Raw genomic sequence first — 19510 nt, 5'->3', positions numbered from 1 at the left:
GTCTGTGTAAAGAGCAAACTCTCTTCCATACAAGTAGCGGTGAAATGTTTTTTTTTTAACCCAAACATTAGTGCCAATGCTTCCCGCTCACCCTGAGCATAGTTCTCAGCTGATGTAAATGTTCTAGACGAAAACGCCACTGCCCTCTCTTGTCCCTCTGCATTCTTATGAAAAAGGACAGCACCCAACCCATACTACGAAGCATCACACGATACAGCAATCGGTTTCGCTACGTCACAAAAAGTGAGCACAGTACTCTTGACGGGCAACTGCTTCAGAAGCAAAAGTTTCGCTACACTCCCGTGTCCACGACCACTTCTCGCCTTGCGCAACAGACATTAGAGACTTTTAGCTCCGCGGGTGTACGTTTCGCTCCGCTCGCGGTCTCCACCGTTGCGCCAGCGGAGCGGCTCGCGAAAAAAAAAAAAGAATTTTAGCCCGGCGGATCACTCACCCGCTCGAGCGGGGCGCTCTGCTTCCCCACCTAGTGGTCCGAATAGGAGTTACTGAGAAACGAATTTGAATTACGCTTGCTTTTATAATGCAAGAAATGTTGAATAAAGATATATTACATGTTCTCAGTACATTATTTGTTAATAATATACTGAGTACTAATGTACGGGTCAGCGCCGCAGTCACCGTCGTCGATGCAGAACTGCCGGCGTTCATGTTCGCGGCTGCCGTCTTGCATTTGCCATACACGCCCGCGCGCGCTTACGCACGCTCGCGCGCTGCGTATACCCTCCGCTGGGGAGTGCTTTCCAGCGGCCGTAAACGCTGCTCCGTAAAACCGCTGGCCGCCTCAGCGTTGTGCGCATGCGCAGTCGTGTCTCCGCTCGCCCGCTCCGCTCCGCTGGCCGTAAACCCGCTGGGCTAAAACTCTCTAATACAATGGTTCTGCCACGCAGGCAATTTTGCTAAAAGCTTTGCGTAAAAGTTTGACATGCCTAGATAAGCCTTTAGCTCCGTTTGGCAAATGGGCTCTGGCGCTTCCGTGACCGCCTTTATCTTTTCTTCCGTGGGGTCGATACCGTAACAGTGTGACCTAGATAAGTCATGGTGTTCTGAAAAAAAAAAACGACACTTTTCTTTCTGAGTCACGTTGTAATCATTAAGCCACCGCAGGATTATTCCCAACGTCTTCTGGCAGTCGGTAAAGTTTTCTTCTCTCGACACAATGACGTCATCTATGCAATATCCCACGTTCGGTATGCCCTTGAGCACCTCATCCATTAATGACTGAAAAATGGCTGGCGCACTGGCTACACCAAACGCTGGAACTCGAAGTCTCATGTGCGTATTCATGGTTAGCAGTGGTCAGGACTCGGTAGTAAGTGGAATCTGCTGATATGCGGCTGAAAGGTTCAACGCACTAAACACCTTGCAACCCGCTATTGCAGAGTACAAGTCTTCCGGTCGAGGCAATGGGTAGTGGTCGGTCTCTAGCACGAGATTAATTGTCACTTTGTAGTCACCGCACAATCTCAGCGAGCCATCTTTCTTCTGAATAACAACCACTGGCGTTGCCCAATCGCTTCGATTAACGCGGCGTATAACTCCGATTTATTGCAGCTTTTCCAGCTCCTTTTCTACGTTATCTCGTAGCGCATATGGAACGTCTCTGGCCTTGCCAAAGGCTGGCGTACAGGTCTGATTTAGAACTATCCTTGCTTGGTAGATCTTTACTATTCCGGGTTGCTTAGAAAACACCCCTGGGAACTTTTGTTTCGCTGCTTCCACTTTGCTAGGGTCGCTTACATTTACAGACAACACACCTTTCCAGTCAAGCCCTAGCCTCTCGAGCCAATTTCGCCCCATCAGCAGTGGGAGCTGTTTGCCGTGATCTTTGACAATAACTGGCAGTCGCAAAGACTGGTTTCCGGTCGTTACAAAAACGTTGCCTTCTGCATGCAGTAACGCTGTTTATCGCGCAGCCTGCTCCCTGTCCAAGGCTATCTTGCACGCCTTTTCAAAGGTTAAATTTTCTTCAGCAAACAAGGCGAGTTGGTTTCTTCGCGTCTTATGCCTGCCACTAATCTGTCCCGCAGCGAGTCTTGCAAGAACAGACCGAAATCGCCCTTCCTTGCTAAATGCTTTAAAGCCACTATGAAGTTCTCGACGCTTTCTTGTTCCTCTTGTGCTCGCCTGTTAAATTTGCAACGTTCGGCGATGACCGAGCTGATTGGGCTATAGTGCTTCTTCAACAGCACTGTCATCTCTTCAAAGGATGTGTACCCACGAACAGCGGGTACTACCAAACTTTTGAGCACCTCGTACGTTCGTGGTCCTATCACGCTCAAGAATACGGCCAGCTTCTTTTCCTCTTTGATATCGCTTGCTGTCACGAAATGCTCAAACCGTTCTAAATAGGATTCAAAATTCTGATCCTTCTCGTCGTACTCGTCTAACTTCCCCAGTCGCCCCATTGCCAGTGAAGTGACTGCATACTTAGCGGTTCACTCTCCCGATGACTGCGTTGACTCGTTGCTGTGGTACTGACGATTTCGTCCGTTCCGGGCCATGGCTGCCACCGCTTTACTTTCCGTGGCTGTCGACCACCGATCGTCTATGATACTGCTTCCGTACTGAGCTAGTGGAAGCAGACCCGTCCCAACCTTGTCGCCAGTGCAATAAAGCCGACAGACAGCATTCCAACAAGCAAATGGATGACCGTTTACTTGACAGGGCACTTTTTATATAAACAATGGATCACGTGATCCGTACAAAAGGAATGCGCGCACTGGTTGAGCAGTGAGTGTGCGACGTCACGCTATACCAAGAAATTATTCTACCTGGGTTATAGAATATCTTCTTGCCGTTTTTCAATTTTTATCTGGAAAATTAATCTGATCTCATTCACATATTTACTTATCGCGTAAATTGGGGTAAGCACATGGGAGGGGAGTGATGTATAGAGCAAAATAGTACTTTCAAGAGATCTCATTTGACCTGGCTTATACAATATTTTCTCAGGCTATAGGCGTACCGTTTTTCAACTTTTTTTTTTGAAAATTATTCTCATCTCATTAGTTTATTTATAGCGTAAATATGGGTAAGCACTTGAGAGTGGAGTGATGTCTAGGACTAACCAGTACTTTCGAGAGAAGTTATTCCCCCTGGCTGAGGCAATATGTTCTCGGGCTATAGGCTTACCGTTTTTTCATTTTTTTGTAGAAAATTAATCTGAGCTCATTCCTTTATATATCGCGTAAATCAGGGTAAGCACGTGCGAGGGGAGTGATGTATAAGGCGAACGAATATAAAACTCTTCGAAATTTCCACCGCAGCGCAGCTCAGACGAGCAGATATAGCGCGGCGCCTTGCATTCACCACCAGGGCCTCGCGTTTTCTACTACCCGAAACCGATAAGCTGGCGTGGAGGTAATTTTCACAGCGCCGCCTGGGCCGGCCGTCACGCCGATGGCATTGCACGTGCCGCACCGTGACCGGGCGCGATATTTAGACCTACGGAAAACCGCCAGCGATAGACAGCGCCCAGTGAAATAGTAGATAATTCTAGCTTGATGCTAACTGCGTAGACCAGAGTATACACACAGCACTTCAGCAGTAACGCTAGTGTGTTTGCACTGTGCGTGTTCACAACACTTGTTCTGACAACGGGAGACAGAACACTGCCATTTTGCTTCCCCACAAAGGTAATTGAGAGTAGCGTTGACAGTGGGTCGGCTTCCCCTAGCTATTTTTACAGCGAAGCTGTTTACCTGACGGACCTGTATGAATGAGGCATATGCGCATTTTTGTAGGGGAGGTATCTGGGCTGGCTAATGTCCGTAAAGTGAACAAAAAACATAACGAACTATAGTACGGCGCATAAGAAAGGACACGTGATTTCACCACGCGCCGCACGTGCGCGGTGGGGGAGCGCACCCGCGCTGGGCGCCGTTGCGGCCGGCTGCATCTGCTGTCGTCTGCCCTCAATAGAACGTCGCGTCAATTGCGGCGGCAGAACACGGGGACGTACGCCGCGGTAGCTGCTGCGGTGTGTAAGAACCGGATTGCGCATTCCAGAGGTAGTCAGTTTCAACAGTTGCAGCTTCCACAAAAAATTGGAAATGTGGGAAGACGACGCATTGTGCCCACGGCAGAACAACAAGCCGAGTACGAGAAGAGGCTTCGACAGCAGAGATGCGAATATAATCACCGACAACGTGCCCGTGCGAAAGCGGAGAATGCGGCCAGTTACTTTGCCTGCGAAGAACGTCAGCGAGAGCAGATGCGAGAGTCTAATCGTCGGCGTCCAGCGCAAGCTAACGGTGAAGATCGCGTACTGAAGGCTGCTCGTAAGCGTCAAGCTAAGTTGTTCGAGTTTGCGTCCAAACGGTAGAAGCGTGAGTTTCCCCCTTCCTTCGAGTTTCACAGGGGCGAATTCCAAATTCAGGAGAATGCTTGTGGACACGAAGTTTGGCCATAGTTGCTTGGTCTGGGATATACAGCTTCGCTGTCTAAACCGCCACCATACGAATCGTTCGGCCGGATGGTTTTTTTCTTTTTTTCAGTCAAATGCACTCGGTTTATCTAACGACCCTCTAATCATCCACGCACAATCCCCACATGCGTCGTCCATAGGGGCAGCACGACAATGGCGGCGATGGCGTGAATGCGTTTCGAGCGACCATAATAGTTGTCACCACACTAAAATAATTCAGTGGTTAATCTCGTCAGGCCTATTCAGTGAGTTTTTATATGCCAATTTCTGTTCACAAATAGTTGAAGCACCAAACTTCTAGCACTTTGAGAGCTTAAGGACGTGTTGTAGGACCTGTAATGGCACCGCGCCGACGCCACTGCTATTTTTCAGATGCACACGCCATAAAAGAGCATTTAGCTGGTTTTCGTGTTTTCACTCTAAGAACAAGTACCTTCAAGAAATTAGTGCTTACTACAGCAAACAAACCTTGGACAACATGTATAAAAGAAAAAACGCAGTTTCGCCCGAAAAGCAAAGCATCGATTACGATAGCAAATTAGTGGACAGCTACGCGAAGCAACGATAATAGTTTTATTGAGCGTATAAACTTGTAAACATAGGCATACCAACTAAATTACCAAGCGTGGTGTCGCACGTGCACAAGCAAAAGGGAACTCATCTTACTCGATGGCCATGGAAACTCGCTGCCAAATTGCCGCAGTGAGGAAACGCGGCAGCAGTAGCGAGAGAATTTACCTTCGTGAGCCACTTTCATCCAAGCCAACTAAGTCGCGAAAGCACACCGCAGCGACGTGACGTTCTAACCTCCGCGCGCCGCCATCCGGATTAGAACGTGCCTCTTGCCCCCCCCTTTCCGTACTGTCCGCCTGAAACCTTGCACACGACAGAAGGCGGCGCGCTTCCTCCCCGCTTTCCGCTGTTGAGTGCACAAGATTAAGCCGCGATCGCCGGCTCACCCTCACACGCTTTCACAATCTTATCGCCTTTAGACTCTATGCGGAGCGTCACGGCGACGGCGACGGCATAAATGCGCCTGGAGTCTCCATATAGTTGCTATCGCAATAAATGAAGAAGGCGGGGAGGTTATGCAGCAGGCTGCAGTGGGGATAAAGCGCAAAGAGAAAAATGTTTTCCTAGCAACAGCAAGCAGGCATTATGCGTAGACAGGCACGCGAATTCTCAAACCTGAATGTGACGCGCACTAGTTTCTTGTTCTGTTTTTTTTCATTTGCCTAAAATTAATCTGCCACGTTACTTTCAGCCACACTTCCTGCTCAACTTTTCAACTTTCTGTTATAGTTCGTGTTCAATAAGGAGACGAAACAGATCCCCGCGTTTCCGTACCTACTATGGCAGTTTAATGTCGAAAAATATGCAGACACAATACTGTATATGCAAAACGAGAAAACGAAACACCAATTAACTTGGAGTGTTCCGTGCTCTCTCATTACGCATTGTGTCAAAAACAGACGTCAAGACGAAGCCAATTTCATTCCTGCCGTCGCCGTGTAACGTCATAGAAAAGTAAAAAGAAGCTGGGGATAGTGCACAAACGGGAATGCAAATTCGATAATCGCCACTGGGTGCAAGACAAAAAGTCACGTATTCCAGTAGCAGGAAGGCTTCGGCTCACGAAGTCCGTTGATAGCATATTTCATTGGTGATGTTGAGAGCGCGGCAGACTTCGGGAAGAAATGTAAAATATTTATTTCAAAATTTTTAATTTCCACGCTTAACGTAATGCCACAGGTCGCATGTATGCTATACATTCCTGTTTTCGTTATCTGTGTTACCAACCAGTCATGGTATTACCAGTTTAGTCATCACTACGCCAAACTTGTCCGTATGAGTACAAAATACCCGAGTCCATCGCTCAAAAATTTTCTCAAGCTTTCTCGCATTGCAACCTAGCTATGTGGGCAAGCTTTTCCTATTTTCACCAGGCTCAACGAAGTTGGCGTACTGCGCATAGCGTTAAAAAACCTTACTGAAGTGGTCATGCGAAATCGGCAAAGATACAGTAACAAAAGAAGACCACTACGTATATTGGTGCGGCTGTACGCTTGTAATCCTTGTTTTAATGAGTCAGCATTCGCAGCTTCCGTTGCCTCGGCACCATTTCGCCTGGCGTTCATACTTTCCAAGGCGGACACTTTCAGAAGCAGCACTATAGGCTACTCTCCCCCTTAAGTGAACCTAAGACCAGGCCTTACCCTTCGAACAAAAACGCGATTATGGGAAGGTAAGACATTAAGATCAAGCGATGTTTCAGCGTGGCATTCGCCGCCATGCGTGTGTAGTGCACAGGGGCAAAGGCCAGGCAACCAGAAGGATTTCCGAAGATCTAGTTACCAGCAACAACCTAAACAAATGTGCAAGTGCTCCGTGAGTCACAGAGAGAGTACAGTACTTGTACACGTGCAGTGTTAATAGGTTTTTTTTCTGTTTTGTTTATTAAGGCGAAAGCCTTTCCAGCTTCATGGCGAAGTTTGTGTCAGCAGACCTGACCGCCGGAGTGTCCGCCGAAGCGTCATCACGCCATATGAAGACAGATTAAAGAACTAAAAATGATTGATAGTGACATTTAGTGAATGATAACCTTATAACAGAGATTGGTAGAGGTTAATAATGACTAGTAATGACTAATAATGACTACTAATCACTGCGAAATTACCAATATGTCTAACGACGAATTGTAACGACTACAATTGATTAGAAATGACTAAAATGCGTATTAATGACCAGTAGTGACTAATAATGACCGAAATGACTTGTAATGACTACTGATGACTATGATATGAACAACGTGTTTGACGACAGCTTGTAATGACCACAATTGATTACAAATGACTCAAAATGCTTAGTATTCAGCATTAATGACTAATAGTGACTGAAATTACTTGTAATGTCTAGTAATGACCACAATATGACCAATATGTCTAATGACGACTTGTAGCAACTACAATTCATTCATCATCATCAGCAGCAGCAGCCTGGTTACGCCCACTGCAGGGCAAAGGCCTCTCCCATATTTCTCCAACAACCCCGGTCATGTACTAATTGTGGCCATGCCGTCCCTGCAAATTTCTTAATCTCATCCGCCCACCTAACTTTCTGCCGTCCCCTGCTACGTTTCCCTTCCCTTGGAATCCAGTCCGTAACCCTTAATGACCATCGGTTATCTTCCCTCCTCATTACATGTCCTGCCCATGCCCATTTCTTTTTCTTGATTTCAACTAAGATGTCATTAACTCGCGTGTGTTCCCTCACCCAATCTGCTCTTTTCTTATCCCTTAACGTTACACCTATCATTCTTCTTTCCATAGCTCGTTGCGTCGTCCTCAATTTGAGTAGAACCCTTTTCGTAAGCCTCCAGGTTTCTGCCCCGTAGGTGAGTACTGGGAAGACACACGACTTGTAGCAACTACAATTCATTAAAGATTACTAAAGATGCTTAAGGCTGACGAGTAATGACTAACAATGACTGAAATGACTTGTAGTGACTACTAATGACTACGATATGAGCAACACGTCTAACGACGACTTGTAATGACCACATTTGATTACAAATGACTAAAAATGCTTAGTAGTGAGCAGTAATGACAAAAAGAAAGAAGAGAAGGAGAAGAGGAAAGTGGAAAGAGGCGAATGATAAGAGGAGGAAGAGTAGGCTTTCGCCGTTCACCTCTTAAGCGAGATCTTAAGATACCCTGTAAATTTTTCATATTGCTTTGTTTTTTAGAGGTCTTCTTTAAGGAAGTTGGTATCTCTTAAACTGGATAGTGAGCAATGGGGGCGTTTTGCAGCAAGGCTGTATGAGGCTAGGTTCCCGGGATTTCTTCGTCTCCGTAGCCAAAATATCAACCAATCCCAGTGGAAGGCGCGCGTCGCGGGCGGCGCTAGGTTTTTCGCAGCACCACCAGATGGCGCTGGCCTCCGCGCATCGGTTATGAGTAAATACTTAAGAGGGAAAGAAATAAATCAGGAAATAATTTATGGTGACTCAAAGGGAAGCTCATTACTTTTCGAAGCAAGATCAGGATGCCTTAGAACACTCGCTTATAAAGCGATATTCAACAACGAAGAAGAAGCATGTGCTTGCTGCGCTAAAGCTAAGAAAACGATGGAGCATTTTATTAGAATGTCACAATATCTGCCCAGCGTTCGATTTAGGCACCTCTGGCCTCCTTGAAACCCTTGGGTTCAGCGAGAGCAGGGTCAAAGTAAATAAGACCGCAGTAGAGATTAGTAAGCGGCTATTGGAAGGTAGGTGGAAGAAAAGTAAGCAAACGACAAACAAAGGAGATGTACAAAAATAGCATTCACAGTAGAAGTTCACAAAGTTTGGTGACGGGAATTCTTCATGTGTTTTTCTTCTCTTTCTTTTCTTTCTTTTTTTTTAAGATAGGTAAGGCATTAGGCAATATAATAGCAAGAGCTTGGTGACGCAACCCACCGCCCGTTCCAAAGGGGACGCTCATAACATCCATCCATTCATCCATCTGCGGCATCTCCGTGAGGGAGGGGGAGGGGGAGAAAACAAAAGAACCGGAAAACTTACCTTCGTACATAGAGTTCGCCACAAGCGTTGCTCAGTTAAGTATTACGGTTGCATGAGCTGCAGTTGCCTGGAAGCGACAACAGTAGTGTACAAAATAGGGAGTCACGTCACTACACTTGCATGTATAGAAGAACCCGCCTTGCAACTGATTTCATTTGTGTTGTGACAGCGCTATGGAAAGGTCACACATAGTAGTAAGGACCCCCGGAGAGCAGCGTGAACACAATGAGCGACGACGGGAACAGCAACGTCAATATGCACAACGGCGTCATGCTCTGGCTAGGAAGGACGCAGCGGTTCCTGCCCAAAGCCAGCCACCTACAGTTAGGATGCCTGAAGAGCAGCGCGAATACGATACGCGACGAAAGGAACAGCAACGTCAATATGCACAACGGCATAGGGCTCAAGCTCTTCAGGACCCAGTTCAAGGCTACGGCGCATTGGTCTATCGGATAAGGACCAGGTGATGCCAGAGCTTCGCTGGCCAGTCCCCTTCCCGGCGTGGATTGGAGCCCACTTTTTTACCCTCACTCGTGTGCACTGTTCGCGTCTGCGGGCATACTTGTAAATAATGTAATAAACTCAGTTGATGTCTTGAGCTCGTCTCGCCAATTTCGTTTTCTTCCTTGGGGAGAGCAGAGATAGACAAAGCTTCTCCTTAATACAGCGACACTCCTCAAATAACGCGTAAGCAAAATGCACGGGCACATCAAAACTAAAGGGTGTGTTTTCTAGCACGACATTCTTTATAGAATTGTGTTGTAATACTGGATACTATGTGTTAAGAGTAATATTGAATACTCTGTGCTCTGAGTTTTGATAGGCGACTCAACGCATACTGTTCGCTCCGCATCTTCAGCTGCTACCTCCATAGCAGTTCGTCGATGCTCCATTAAGTGGTACATTGGGAGACGAACGCGCTGGCTACGTCCCCGACGTATACAATGGAACACCTGTATGCTACAGAATCCGTCTTCATAGGTTAGTGTACGTAGACCACAAAAGTCCTTATAACGGGAAGTGTGCAGAAAATAAAAGGCGTGTCAATAAAAGTAGACGCGACAAAAGACAAGGTCGACGTACTTTATACTATTTGCGTTCCGATTCCTTAATTTGTAATGTAAAAATAGCTTATTCAATCTTATGAGAGTATAGATCCCATTATGTGAGAAAAGATCCCATTTCTTCCGCAACCGGCTCTGTCTAATATTCGCACCGAGGTTGGCCTTGCGTGCACGATATCCTCCCAAGAACTTGACATTACAATGTTAAAGCACAGGCGGCTCACCGTGTCACTGGTGGCTTTAGGCAGCATGCGCTCTTTGTCCGTGGTAGCTCGCACAGGGAAACAATATAAATACTCACTGACCAACCGTCGAGCAGTGGGAGGCCCAGCTGACAAGCTCGAGCCCTGAAGACCAGCATCGCGTGGTGAGCAGGGCCAAGTTATCAGCTCAGGCCCACGGCATCCTGGACTAGGGAAGCCGCCCACCTCGGACGATTTTACCGTCGGCTCATTCCTACTAATAAAGTTTATTCCTCCTCCTCCTCCTGACGAACACAATTGCACAAGAGCGTTAAAACACTTAATTTTAATAAGTGCGAAGGTGCAAAATAATCTCGCGCCATTGTGTACGCTATACATATGTACTAACTAACCGAATCCACACACTATTGCAAGACCCTTAAAGACGTAGACATAGAGCGCAGTTACAGGCCAGAACTTATCCGAACCCAGCGATCTCACACTTCGTTTACCGAGACATATGCAAGACAGATAAATGCAAGAACTGAGGTTCTAGAGCCACTCTGGAACACATACTATGGGAATGTCGAGGCATGACAAACAATAATGGGGATGCAGCCTCTCGCAATCGCCTCGCGAGCGCTGGCAGATTGTGTTGCTCAGCTTTGCCCTTTAGGATCAACTCGAGGCTGTCCAGCGGGCCGAGGAAGCCACCAGACTCAAGAACTCCTGGCCGTCACCTAGGCGGGACCTTTCGCTCTTCCCACAAACTCGCAAGACCTTTCAATAAAGTTTTTTTTTTTTTGGCTGACTGGAACGCTTCAACAACTCTAACCTTTTCGGCTTTCGCTTGTTCGCGGAAGCTCGCGCCTCGAGGCGACTGAAACGTACGGTCACCTTCACAAACACAGGAACCCGTAAGAATGCATATCTCTCGACTATCAGGTGCAAATCTGTGGAAGCTACGCAAGTAATCCGGTCACGAAAATGTATCACTCCGCACGTTTCGTCAATGCTTCGCTGCGCGCCAACGGCGTTTCCTCGCGCTTGTATGCACCTGAGGCTGCCCGCGACTGGCTGCAAATAAAAATCCTAAAACAAACGATGAAAAGGAAAATTATTTAAAACGCATTAGCAGCCGTGTACCACCGTTCGTTTGTAAGTATTAACGCTTTTTACATTCTATACCGAGCCTATAAAGAACAGTTTCGCACAACTGCCGTCAAAAAACATCGAGCTATTTCCAAGATCAACCGCAGCCACAGCAAAAAAATCTTTCCGACCGCCACCGCATTGCACATGATTTCTGAAACGGAGTATAAGCACACTCTCGGCAATTCAGAAACCAAGTTTCTGGTTTAAATGCATAAGCACGTGTATGCTTACCCAACAAGAAAACCCGTCCATCCGTCCGCCCATCCGTCCGTACCATAAGACGATCGCTTTACAGATAGTGCCTGCTGCAGCGAGCGAATTCACCTTCGTGCTGCCTCTCGCTTCAACGCGAGCTAAGTGACGAGAACACAGCACTCACGAAGCTGGCAGCATTCGCCGCGCTATGTGCCCCCATCGCTGATCGCTTTCAAGATAGGGCCCGCGCTGCAGCGCCTACGCAGCCGTCGCCGGTAGACGGTTGATAACAGTTCATAATGGTTCGACGCTTATGGTTAAGACGCTAACAGGTGATAACAGCTTATAATGGTCGGAAGGTCATCAGTGCATCTGGCGCCACCAGCTGCACGCAGCAGTTTGCTTGCGTCATCGACTCACCTTGCAGCGCCGTCCGCAGCCGTTCGTGTCGCCGCAGCGCTGTCGTTTATCATCGTCGGATCAAGCTTCATAACATTCATAATGACACCGGGCTAAGTGGATGACGAGCAAGTGGCACAATGCTCACGTACACTTAGACAACTCCCAGAGGAGTTCTTGCGTGATTTTTTTTAATTGTAAGCCGCAAGGAGGCACCTTGTTTAGCGGTGTTTCACGACAAGCCATGAATTCGTCATTTGAAAACGCTGCATAAACGACAAAGAGTCCAACAGACCGAGTCAGGTAAGGCCACCAGAAACTAGCAAGGGGCCTTCGGAACTAGCAAGAAACACCGTGGCCGTGTTAGCTACGCAGGCTGTCTGTCAAGTACATTCTACTCGCACACTTCTTTGTGATTACTTTCATCATTCCTGCTGGGCTCGCCAACACAGCTTCTGCGGTCACCTAGTTTGGTCCAGAAATCAAATAGCCGACTTTTTTTTTTTTCATAGAAAGTTCTGCTCGCAAAGCGTGTTTCGGCAGCCGTACAGATTAATTCTCCAAGCCACCAGCTCGCACAGAGAAGGCCTAGGCGGGCCCTCGGGCTTGGCAATTTGCAGAACTCGCCGTAAAGATGGAGCCTGATGTACGGCTATATATTTGCCACTGCCGTAGTCAGAATACTGCCGCGGGCGAGTTTTATGTGTGGGGTTTTCTTTTTTTTTTTTTTCGTCGTCTAGTTATTCAGAAAGAATTGTTCACTGCTTTTTTAACTTGCTTACTCACCGTAAACTCAACCGGTAATATAGACACAAACATATATACACACGAAAATACGAAATCCTCCTAATTAGTTTTCTTGGCTGCTTCCTATTTCACTCATTACGCGTAGCGCCGGAAACAGCGAGACGTAGAGACGAACGCAATTTCGTTTCCGGCGGTCTCTGTATCTAGTCATGTAGAGAAATTTTTATTTTTAAAGGAGACAGGGCTTGTCTTTTATTTTACCTGTAATTCCTTCATTCTATGCAAATGGCGCCTTTACAGTCATAGCGCGTTGCTAAACACATGTGCCTAGCAAGCACCTGTTCGACAGTTTGTTTTGAGATTGTTGCCTTGTGATTGTTGCCAAGTGAATTATCTTTATTATTTGGTTTGAAAGCATTTGTGCTAAAGACAGAGAGAAAAAATTATGAGTCATTCCACTCTCTAAAGATGGACGACCAGCGAAGCTGTTTTGTACATGAAATAGAGGTGGAGGTGACACAGAATTTTGATCAAGGTACGAACTCATCCACCTTAATTTTTATATACATTCGCGTGGACGACGGGATGGTCGAGGACAGATGAAGAGCACGGCCTCGCTTGTGAGAAAGTTAGGCTCAAATATAACAACTGATTCACGCAGTCGCGAGAAAAAGAGAAGAGAAAGAAAAGCCAGGGAGGTTGACCAGGCGCACGTCCAGGCGGCTGTCCCGTACTGGAGAAACGTGATATAGGTAAGAAAATAGAGCAATACGGCTGGAGAAAGGCATTAGTTGCATGCGCAAACTTTCACTGCCCGAAACGTCAAATAAATTTCACCCGGTAAAGAGTTCGACGAACAGAAGGTGTCTGGCAAGGTAGCATTTTAGGAGGCAGCAAACCAAAAAAAGAAAAGGAAGAAATCGTGGCCACTGACAAAACCAAAAGGTAACTGACGTTTTGGTTTATACATAAAGGAACTCGTATTAGTAGTATTAGTAATGAAAAGTCAATCAACTTCTAACTTGGTCAATCACCAGAACATTTTCCCTTTCTTTTTGTTTCTGAAAAAAAAATTAATTTTTTGTGTTTCTCCTCGTAGCTTGCAATTGGACTGAAAAGCTTTTCTTTTTCTGCACTTGCATTGCTTAAATTTGGCACTTTCCTTTCAATAATGTTGCTGTGAAAACACTTTTTTTAATGAACGGTCATCACATGAATACCCTTGTTAGAGTCATGCCACAATTGTCCGAACGGTGTTTCAGGGGACGAAGGGGGAAATACGTGCACAGCTTGTTTACCAAACCCAATGAGCGAAGACAGAAAGCGATCGCGACGTGGCTGCGCAAAGGGCAGCTCTTGGTTAAGTCATAGTTGCCGCGGTTCAACTTGCCATTCTCATGTCGCAACCTCGGTGACGCAAATGAGAACTAGCTGCTGAACTTGTTCAGCAATATCAACGCGGAAATGGTATAACCCAGTTAGGCGCGGATTTCTTGAAGCGTCATGAGTAAGCAAAAGTTAGCAAATGCAAAATTAAGGTAGCACTTTCAATTTAGTTTTGACATAAAATGTTACTAGTTCATTGTGTGCTGTTATTTCCGTGTTCATTATAAAAGGAAAGTACACATCAGCGCTAAATGACGACACAGTCATCCTTGCCTTTTCCCATGGAGCAATAGAACTGAGAATAAAAAAATAAGCCTAATTGTGCAACCCTGGCGCCCATTCTATGCACATCGCCCAATACAGCGCCGACGAGTCTCTCCCCTTCACTCCATCTATGTTTTAGCGCTGCAAGCGAGCTATGATTCATTTTGTCAGGCATATAGCACGGGGACCCTCAGGTCAACAATTTTTTTCTGCAATCTTAAGTTTCGCGAGCACATCTTTGTCGAGCTCGTATGACATCGTATTTCAAACATAAGGAGCAAAAATAAAAAGAACCATGTTCAGCGACCGCTTCGCAGCCAGCCTTCTACAAAGGTTCTCAGTGGAAGCGCCAAATTGACCTTAAACGAGTTACGACCTCGAGTTGCGCTTCAGCCGAGCTCAACGCTGCGCGGGGCCACGTCTTCGAGGATGCCGCGGTAATCTTTCTACTTCCACGAGTGATTTATGTCCAGAGCGTCTTGCGCTCTTCGCACGAACGAGAGAGCCGTAACTGAGACCGTCAGGCTCCTGTTCTCGTATCAGCGGCCCAGCGCGGGAGAAGTTTTTAATCCCCTACTTCCAAGCTTCCGGCACCAACTTTCGGTGCAGCAAATACAAGTGCTTCCGTTACTCTTTCATTACGTTTATGTGTGTGCGAACGTGTGTGTCGATGTGCTCGCGTGTGCGTGAATGTGTGCGTTTGTGTGTATAATCATATAATTGTAGGTCCAACGTGCTTATCTTAAAATGCTGCCAGTTGTTTAATGTGTACGTGCGTTTTCTCTTCATAATTCTGTACTTATAGGTATGCATCGTTTGGCTATAAAAAGGAGGGAAGCAAACTTGGAAATCTGTATTCGGTTTCGTGCATTACGAGAGCCAAGGGATAAACGTGAGATGGAGGATAAATTCAGTGCTATTGAACAGATTCACTCATATCTCCCTCCATGCATGTTACTGAACAGTGCGGCCATTACAAAATCTTGCTATATGCATTGTTGCAAACACGCTTTCTGCTAAAACAAACTGTCTACAGACTTCACTAGATGTAGCAAAACAATTTATAATTTCATCTGTACATGTTGTATAGATATACGACATATATTGCAACTACTGAAACTTAACAAAGCACTGCGTACCTCAGGAACTTCGTTGCTTGATTTTAATAGGTATAGAAGAGGCGCATGTTGTCTTGGAAAGCACAACAAAGGCTAGAAGGAACTCGAGCGCTTCACGCACGCAGAAACTTTGTACGCTTTCATAGCCGCTCACGACCTACAATAGTGACGGCAGCTTCTTGGGCATTAAAAGGATAATTCGTTCACTTACAGAAGGTAATCATTCAGATCACGTCGTTTCTTTTTAAGCGTCAGGACGGCGTAAGAGTAGTGGTCAATCCATTTAGCAAGAACGAGTGTAACATGCAGTTTAAAATGTGAGCCCTCTTCACACACAACGTGTTGACAAAGAGAAATGGAGTGGATCAGGTATTTGGTTCGCAATGGCGTCCTCGACAATCCGCAACAGCGCGCACCGGCATGCCCTGATGCGCCTTTTATTCCAATTATCTTCACCGCAGGGCACCCCGGTGCGCATTGATGGGGTATGTCGATGATGCTATAAGTCTCTGCACAACCTACAAGTAGCTTTATATTTAAAAGAGAGCAGAACAAAAATGTTACAAGGGAACAGGACCGCCCAAGCTCGTGACTCTTGGCCTACACCCACGGTAAGATATCTGTTGAAACGTGTATTTCAAAAAGCGTTTTAGGAGCAGAAAGCACGCAGGAAAAAAACCGCGATACCTTGATGAGAAGGTAACGTACAACTTCTTCGCTTGGGTAAAAGGCAGTTTTGTAGCGTGCGTGCGTGCGTGCGTGCGCGCGTGCGTGCGTGCAAACGTTATTGCAAGTCTCCCGACAATTAGTGGTGCGTCAGTTCGCTTTACAGTATGATCTTTTATGATCATACTGTAAATGATCATAAAACATACTGTTGTCAAACAGACATGTGCATACTGTGTCAAACATCATACTGTTTTATGATCATACTGTATGATCATATATATATAGACGGGAACACTAAAAGACGACTCCCTGTAACGTGCGCATATAAACAGCATACTTTTGAAAAACACGTTGCTATTACTCAGGAATTGTTCGTACTTATCGAGTGGTCACACGACGGCATTTCATGAAACACTTCCATTTTGCTTCCTTCTTTAGCCATGCTTTCCCTCGTTCTTTCTCCGCGCACTTCCGCTCTTGTCCGCACTAGCAACATGGCGGCGGCACAGAAAGGAGCCGCCAAGGGTCTATTTCAGGAAGCCAAGCTCATCGGCGCTCGCGACACGAATAGAATAAACACGAGCCGCCAAGGGAGACAACGCGAACTTTCCGTAGACATGCCTCGGGGATTCTCTGCAGCGTCACCGAAAGCTAATGTTGCTGCCGATCAGGGCTTGTGTTTATTGAAGTTCTCTAACGTGCCAACTCGCAGTGCCTTCCACGATTGACCGTCGGTGCGGCGATTGAGGGTGCGGGAACGTTTACCAGTAACGAAGCGCTTTTTTCCAACAAAACGTATTTGTTGGTGGCGAGCGAACCTATGGTCGACAATTTGTATGAGGCATAATTTTGCTGAACGTATGACCGAATATATATATATATATATATATATATATATATATATATATATATATATATATATATATATATATATATATATATATATATATATATATGTATGTGCAACGGTTATAAGAAGGTACCTACGAAGTTCGTCATATAAAACTTGTATGCTGACCACGTATGTCCAGCTCTTTTCTGCGTAACAAGTAAATAAGTTCCTACAAAAATATGCACATATAATGTCGGCTCACCGGCGTTTCTAAAGTTTTATTCAAGTTTCATTCATCAACGAGGTCAGCTTTACAAAGAATTGTATACAAAATTAGTACTACACAGGGCACACCAATCTCTTAATAAAATTATTAATGTTCCATAGATTTCTTTATTTACTTCATTTTCTTTGATTTCGCCCCTCAGTATGTGCCACAGCGTTCTTGGCGAATGCTCCAGAATGCGCATGTCCCACAAAGTACGATCCCTACATAAAACATGACGCTATATAATTTAGGGGGACAGGTATTTCTAACGCACACCAACCTCTTAATAGAATGGTCAATTATATTTAATGACTTATTTGATTCAGTTTACTTTCTTAGCTTTAGCCATTCGGTATGTGCCACTCGGGGTGTGCCCATTTTTTGGCCAATCCTCCAGATTTTGTTTGTCCCACTGTAACACAGTAGGTACTTGTCGTACTTTTTTGTGCACACACCTGTCGACACCAAATTGTGCGCATCATCATTAGATGCAAAGCATTTAAAGATTTATTTAAGCTTCTCTTTCCATATATTCCAACATGTGGGTTATATCTGCATGATTTTATATATGGTATACGCATGCGTGTTTAATTAGGCGATGCATTAACGTACCAGCTTGGACGGGTATAGGTGGTATACGCATGGAGGGTGTGTGCCACTTCTTAATGCTATTAGCATTTTTGGGAAGTTCACACAGTTTGCGGTGTGTCTCTGTGTTTATCCGCGCTTAAGCTACTCTCCTGCCAACATGGATCACCAGGTAGTCCAGCGTGAAATGAGTAGAGCATTGGACTACTCTCCAGGGGTAACCGGGTTCAAAACCAACCATTCAACCAACTTGGCTCACTGGGTGCGTGCCACTGGGTATGTCCTTCTCTTTAACCTCTTTCACGCCAACTTGGATACCAGGCTATTTGCCACTGGCTAGGTGCCGCTCTTCAGCTAAACTGTTTCGATGCCAACTTGTGCAACTCGGTACGTATCGTTGTGCATGTGCCGCTTTTCATAATAACCATCGTATAAGATATATCATCCACATTTACAAACCAGCCATAAGACAGACTGGTAATAACATTAAATCCGCCAAGCAGCTCTACAGAATGAATGCACCGACAATTTCTCTTTTTTTCTGGGTTCCACGCATCGTGCAGCTGTGACGGATGTTTTCTTGTTTGCTTTTCCTTCCGTTTGTTCTTGCATACTACTTATAACGGTACACACGGTAATTTTTCCCTAGCTGTCACGGAGCAATCTTGGGCTGTTAAGTTGGTAATGCAAGGAAGAGTGCGCGCTGTCATTATCAGGTTGCTCATTTGCGGCCGTGCTCGTAGCCTCTTCGCAAAGGGGTGTACGGTAGCGCGATTAAAAGACGGGACAAAAGAAAACACACAGGGACACACACAGCGCTGAGTGTGTCGCTGTGTGTCTTCTTTTGTCTGGTCTTTTAATCGCGCTACCGTACACCCCTTGAAGATGCATTACCAACAAGCCCACATAGCAACCCTCTTCGCAAAGCATAGAGCGGCATCCATCACTTGCAGAGACACGTATGCTTAGTGCCAGTCAGTCACCGCACTGGCAACGGTTCACCTTCGACCACAAACAGCATTCGCCCTTAGAACTTGTGCCACTAATGCAGCAACTTTTTCTCAAGCTGCACTTATTTAAAGGTGGCGCCAAGTAGCTACGTCCGCCATTGTTGAGACGCTGCAAATAGCACCGTAATTTATTATCACTTGTATGAAAGAGGCAGACTCAGCTGCAAATGCCATTTTTCAACATGAAATATGCAGAAAATGTTCCACTAGCCTGCTTCCCGTAAAAAAAAACACAAAAGTAACTTCTTGTGTTTTAGCTGGTCACATAGTATGAACATTTGTACCCCACCTTACAATTTTTATATACTTCCGACGCTCGTTACAAAGTAAATAGGCTAACAGCAGCGTCAGTTAATCTCGGTGTAATTGTAAATGCCAGATTTAGGGCGGCATTTTAACTTATTCCAACGCTTTTCCTGGAAGTGAGCAAGTGAACGGTTTTGGCACTCAGCAGAGCAAGTCTTGTTTCCGTTCAATCATAATGAGCCTACTTATGTCTACTAAAGGACAAAGCCCACTGCCCCCCCTCCCGATTTCCGATTACCCCTGCATTGTGCCAGCCGACTTGACCCTTATACTCTGCAGGCTGAAGTCCTCCGTTCAATGATTCATCATCGAAACG

General features: G+C 45.9%; 1 pseudogene; it reads right to left on the bottom strand.

Moving 5' to 3' along the window:
* Positions 1-1073: 1073 nt before the first annotated feature.
* Positions 1074-2426, bottom strand: LOC135898346 (uncharacterized; annotated as a pseudogene).
* Positions 2427-19510: the final 17084 nt, after the last annotated feature.

Source organism: Dermacentor albipictus, chromosome 4 (genome assembly GCF_038994185.2).
Source record: "Dermacentor albipictus isolate Rhodes 1998 colony chromosome 4, USDA_Dalb.pri_finalv2, whole genome shotgun sequence".
In the NCBI taxonomy this organism is placed as follows: Eukaryota; Metazoa; Arthropoda; class Arachnida; order Ixodida; family Ixodidae; genus Dermacentor; species Dermacentor albipictus.
The sequence above is the reverse complement of the archived record's forward strand: the minus strand, read 5'-3'. Positions and strand labels throughout refer to the sequence as shown.